Genomic DNA, 6,641 nt, shown 5'->3' with positions numbered 1-6,641 from the left:
ACAGAATACCAACGAATCATTGCGCCGCTGCAGCCATTGTACGGCCGCGAAGATCTGCGACTATTACGCAGGAATGAGAAAGTAGTTCCTAGCCATATAGGTGTAGAAAATCGCAACTTTTCATTTTCAGTTGGTCTTAGCACACGATGTAACTGTAGAAGAGTCAAATTTTAAGAAAAGGAAAAATATTGAAAGTGTCTTTGGTCATTTTTTGAATGAGATGCTAATGGACTGATCAGAATCAATGATGTATGCTAAGCTATGCTAAAAGTGCTACCGCCAGAAGTGCTATCGGCTGAATGGATTAAAAAACGGTCAAACTCAACTATTTAACTCTAAGGGACTTGTAAAATGAGGTTTTCCTGTGTTCACACAACACAGTGCGCATTGAGGGTGCATATCGACCGCAAAGGGGGCGCTCGCGAGCACCCTTCTGAGACCTAAAATGACAAATGGGACACCCTACAGTCTCGTGGACTTAACGGACATGCGACACGCAGCCATTGTAAGTCCACAAGACCGAAAGTGCATATGAAGTGTGCCATTTAAGACAGGGCCAAAGAGAACATTTACATTATTGCCCAAAGTATTGGGGCACCCCTCCAAATCACTGAATTCAGGTGTTCCAATCACTTCCATGGCAACAGGTGTATAAAATCAAGCACTAGGCCTGCAGACGCTTCTACAAACATTTGTGAGAGAATGTGTCGCTCTCAGGAGCTCAGAGAACTCAAGCGTGGGGCCGTGATCGGTTGCCACCTGTGCAATAAGTCCATTCGGGAAATTTCCTCACTACTAAATATTCCACGCTCAACTGTTAGTGGTGTTATAACAAAGTGGAAGCAATTGGGAACAACAGCAACTCAGTCACGAAGTGGTAGCCCACGTAATATCACAGAGCGGGGTCAGAGCATGCTGAGGGTCACAGTGCACAGAAGTCGGCAACTTTCTGCAGAGTCAATAGCTACAGACCTCCAAACTTCATGTGGCCTTTAGATGAGCTCAAGAACAGTGTGTAGAGCTTCATGGAATGGGTTTCCATAGCCGAGCAGCTCATCCAAGCCTTACATCACCAAGTGCAAGTCAAAGTGTGGGATGCAGTGGGGTAAAGCATGCCACCACTGGACTCTAGAGCAGTGAGACGTGTTCTCTGGAGTGACCAATCACACTTCTCTGTCTGGCAATTCAATGGACGAGTTTGGCGGTTGACAGGAGAACGGGACTTGCCTGACTGCATTGTGCAAAGGGTAAAGTTTACTGGAGGGGGGATTATGGTGTGGGGTTGTTTTTCAGGGGTTGGGCTTGGCCCCTTAGTTCCAGTGAAAGGAACTCTTAATGCTTCAGCTTACCAGCTTAAGACATTTTGGACAATTTCATGCTCCCAACAGTTTGGGGACGGCCCCTTCCTGTTCCAACACGACTGCACACCAGTGCACAAAGCGTTGGTCCATGGATGAGCGAGTTTGGTTTGGAGGAACTTGACTGGCCTGCAGAGTCCGAACCACAACCCGATAGAACAGCTTTGGGATAAATTAGAGCGGAGACCGCGAGCCAGGCCTTCTCGTCCAACATCAGTACCTTTTATAATATTACAAAATAAAAGACATTTATAATATTACAAAATATTTCAAATAAATTATATTCATCAAATCATTTTGGAATACAACCCCAAATCAGAAAAATTTGGGACAGTATGGAAAACGCAAAAAAAAAAGAAAAGCGATTTCTAAATTTATTTTGACTTGTATTTCATTGCAGACAATATGAACACAAAATATTTCATGTTTTGTCTGGTCAACTTCATGTCATTTGTAAATATGCATCCTTTCCTGTCATTCAGACCTGCAACACATTTAAAAAAAAGTTGGGACAGGAGAAATTTAGGGCTAGTAATGAGGTAAAATGGTTAAATAATGATGTGATTTGAAACAGGTGATGTCAACAGGTGATTGTAATTATGATTTGGTACAAAAGCAGCATCCAAGAAAGGTCTAATCCTTTAGGAGCAAAGATGGGCCGAGGATCGCCAGTTTGCCAACAAATACGTGAGAAAATTATTGAAATGTTTAAAAACAATGTTCCTCAAAGAAAGATAGGAAGAGATTTGGATATTTCACATTCAACGGTGCATAACATGATTAAAAGATTCAAGGAATCTGGAGGAATTTCAGTGCGTAAAGGACAAGGGCGCAAGCCTAAGCTGAACAATCGTGATCTCCGATCCCTCAGGCGGCACTGCATCAAGAATCGTCATTCATCTATAAGCGATATCACCACATGGGCTCAGGACTACTTTGGCAAACCTTTGTCAAGTACCACAATACGTAGTTACATCCACAAATGCCAGTTAAAACTGCACTGTGCCAAAAGGAAGCCCTATGTTAACAGTGTCCAGAAGCGCCGTCGACTTCTCTGGGCTCGGGGGCATCTGGGATGGACCATCACACAGTGGAAACATGTACTGTGGTCAGATGAATCAGTATTTCAGGTATTTTTTGGGAGGAATGGACGGCGTGTGCTCCGGACCAAAGAAGAAAAGGATCATCGAGACTGTTACCAGCAACAAGTCCAAAAGCCAGGGTCTGTCATGGTATGGGGTTGTGTCAGTGCCCTTGGCAAAGGTAACTTGCACTTCTGTGAAGGCACCATTAATGATGAAAAGTACATAGAGATTTTGGAGCATAATATGCTGCCTTGAAGAAGACATCTTTTCCAGGGACGTCCATGCATATTTCAACAAGACAATGCAAAACCACATTCTGCACACATTACAAAGTCCTGGCTGCGGAGGAAGAGGGTACGGGTACTTGACTGGCCTGCCTGCAGTCCCGACCTGTCTCCAATAAGAGAATGTGTGGCGCATTGTGAAGCGCAAAATGCGACAACGAAGACCCCGTACTGTTGCCCACCTTAAGACTTGTTTGCAGGAAGAATGGGACAAAATTACACCTGAAACACTTCATCACTTGGTGTCTTCAGTCCCTAAACGTCTTTTAAGTGTTGTGAAAAGGAATGGCAACATTATAAAGTGGTAAATGCTTTACTGTTCCAACTTTTTTTGAAATGTGTTGCAGGTCTGAATGACAGGAAAGGATGCATATTTACAAATGACATGAAGTTCCATCCATCCATCCATCTTCTTCCGCTTATCCGGGGCCGGGTCGCGGGGGCAGCAGTCTAAGCAGAGATGCCCAGACTTCCCTCTCCCTAGACACTTCCTCTAGCTCTTCCGGGGGGACACCGAGGCGTTCCAAGGCCAGCCGGGAGACATAGTCCCTCCAGCGTGTCCTCGGTCTTCCCCGGGGCCTCCTCCCGGTTGGACATGCCCGAAACACCTTCCCGGGAAGGCGTTCAGGAGGCATCCGGAACAGATGCCCGAGCCACCTCAGCTGTCCCCTCTCGATGTGGAGGAGCAGCGGCTCTACTCCGAGTTCCTCCCGAGTGACTGAGCTTCTCACCCTATCTCTAAGGGAGCGCCCAGCCACCCTGCGGAGAAAGCTCATTTCGGCCGCCTGTATCCGGGATCTTGTCCTTTCGGTCATGACCCAAAGCTCATGACCATAGGTGAGAGTAGGAACGTAGATTGACCGGTAAATCGAGAGCTTCGCCTTACGGCTTAGCTCTTTCTTCACCACGACAGACCGGTACATCGACCGCATTACTGCAGAAGCTGCACCGATCCGTCTGTCAATCTCCCGTTCCATCCTCCCCTCACTCGTGAACAAGACCCCTAGATACTTAAACTCCTCCACTTGGGGCAGGAACTCTCCACCAACCTGGAGTGGGCAAGCCACCCTTTTCCGACTGAGGACCATGGCCTCGGATTTGGAGGTGCTGATCCCCATCCCAGCCGCTTCACACTCGGCTGCAAACCGTCCCAATGCATGCTGAAGGTCCTGGTTAGAAGGGGCCAACACGACAACGTCATCCGCAAAGAGCAGAGACGAAACCGTGTGGTCCCCAAACCTGACACCCTCCGGCCCTTGGCTGCGCCTAGAAATTCTGTCCATAAAAATTATGAACAGAACCGGCGACAAAGGGCAGCCCTGCCGGAGTCCAACATGCACCGGGAACAAGTCTGACTTACTGCCGGCAATGCGGACCAAACTCCTGCTTCGGTCATACAGGGACCGGACAGCCCTCAGCAAAGGACCCCGGACCCCATATTCCCCCAGCACCCTCCACAGGACGCCGCGAGGGACACAGTCGAATGCCTTCTCCAAATCCACAAAACAAATGTGGACTGGTTGGGCAAACTCCCATGAACCCTCCAGCACCCTGTAGAGGGTATAGAGCTGGTCCAGTGTTCCGCGACCAGGACAAAAACCACACTGTTCCTCCTGAATCCGAGGTTCCACTATCGGCCGGATTCTCCTCTCCAGTACCCTGGCATAGACTTTCCCGGGGAGGCTGAGAAGTGTGATCCCCCTATAGTTGGAACACACCCTCCGGTCCCCCTTCTTAAAAAGAGGGACCACCACCCCGGTCTGCCATCCCAGAGGCACTGTCCCCGACCGCCACGCGATGCTGCAGAGGCGTGTCAGCCAAGACAGCCCCACAACATCCAGAGACTTGAGGTACTCAGGGCGGATCTCATCCACCCCCGGTGCCTTGCCACCGAGGAGTTTCTTGACCACCTCGGTGACTTCAGCCCGGGTGATGGACGAGTCCTCCTCTGAGCCCCCAGCCTCTGCTTCCTCAATGGAAGACGTGACGGCGGGATTGAGGAGATCCTCGAAGTATTCCTTCCACCGTCCGACAACATCCCCAGTCGAGGTCAACAGCCGCCCATCGCCACTGTAAACAGCGTTGGTAGGGCACTGCTTCCCCCTCCTGAGGCGCCGGACGGTTTGCCAGAATCTCTTCGAGGCCAGCCGATAGTCTTTTTCCATGGCCTCACCGAACTCCTCCCAGGCCCGAGTTTTTGCCTCCACGACCACCCAGGCTGCAGTCCGTTTAGCCTGTCGGTACCTGTCAGCTGCCTCAGGAGTCCCACAAGCCAGCCAGGCCCAATAGGACTCCTTCTTCAGCTTGACGGCATCCCTTACTTCTGGTGTCCACCACCGGGTTCGGGGATTGCCGCCTCGACAGGCACCGGAGACCTTGCGTCCACAGCTCCGAGCAGCCGCTTTGACAATGGAGGTGGAGAACATGGTCCACTCGGACTCAATATCTCCAGCCTCCCTCGGGATCCGGTCGAAGCTCTGCCGGAGGCAGGAGTTGAAGATCTCTCTGACAGGAGACTCGGCCAAACGTTCCCAGCAGACCCTCACAGTACGTTTGGGTCTACCGAGTCTATCCAGCTTCCTCCCCCGCCATCGGATCCAACTCACCACCAGGTGGTGATCAGTTGACAGCTCCGCCCCTCTCTTCACACGAGTGTCCAAGACATACGGCCGCAGATCAGATGAAACGACCACAAAGTCGATCATTGACCTACGACCTAGGGTGTCCTGGTGCCATGTACACTGATGGACACCCTTATGCTTGAACATGGTGTTCGTTATGGACAAACTGTAACTAGCACAGAAGTCCAATAACTGAACACCACTCGGGTTCAGATCAGGGGGGCCGTTCCTCCCAATCACGCCCCTCCAGGTTTCACTGTCATTGCCCACGTGGGCGTTGAAGTCCCCCAGTAGAACGACGGAGTCTCCAGTCGGAGCACTCTCCAGCACCCCTCCCAGAGACTCCAAGAAGGTCGGGTACTCTGCACTGCCGTTCGGCCCGTAGGCACACACAACAGTGAGAGACCTATCCCCGAGCCGAAGCCGCAGGGAAACGACCCTCTCGTTCACCGGGGTAAACTCCAACACATGGCAGCAGAGCTGGGGGGCTATAAGCAAACCCACACCAGCCCGCCGCCTCTCACCATGGGCAACTCCAGAGTGGTAAAGAGTCCATCCCCTCTCGAGGAGTGTGGTTCCAGAGCCCAAGCCATGCGTGGAGGTGATTCCGACTATCTCTAGTCGGAACCTCTCAACCTCACGCACAAGCTCAGGCTCTTTCCCCGCCAGCGAGGTGACATTCCATGTCCCAAGAGCCAGTTTCCGTGTCCAGGGATCGGGTCGTCTAGGCCCCCGCCTTCGACTGCTGCCCGATTCGCTTTGCACCGGCCCCTTACGGTCCCTCCCGTGAGTGGTGGGCCCACGGGAAGGTGTCCCCACGTCGCTCCTTCGGGCTGAGCCCGGCCGGACCCCGTGGGGGAAGGCCCGGCCACCAGGCGCTCGCATACGAGCCCCAACCCCAGGCCTGGCTCCAGGGTGGGGCCCCGGCTGCGCCATACCGGGCGACGTCACGGTCCTCCTTCTTTTTGTCATCATAAGGGGTTTTTGAACTGCTCTTAGTCTGACCCGTCACCTAGGACCTGTTTGCCTTGGGAGACCCTACCAGGGGCATATAGCCCCGGACAACATAGCTCCTAGGGTCATTCTGGTACTCAAACCCCTCCACCACGTTAAGGTGGCAGTCCATGGAGGACTACATGACATGAAGTTGACCAGACAAAACATGAAATACTTTTTCTGATTTGGGGTTGTATAATAATGTTTCTTGAGCAGCAAATCAGCATATTAGAATGATTTCTGAAGGATCATGTGACACTGAAGACTGGAGTAATGATGCTGAAAATTCAGCTTTGA

This window comes from Gobio gobio (genome assembly GCF_949357685.1).
Source record: "Gobio gobio genome assembly, chromosome: 6".
Classification (NCBI taxonomy): domain Eukaryota; kingdom Metazoa; phylum Chordata; class Actinopteri; order Cypriniformes; family Gobionidae; genus Gobio; species Gobio gobio.
Note: the sequence above shows the minus strand (reverse complement) of the source record.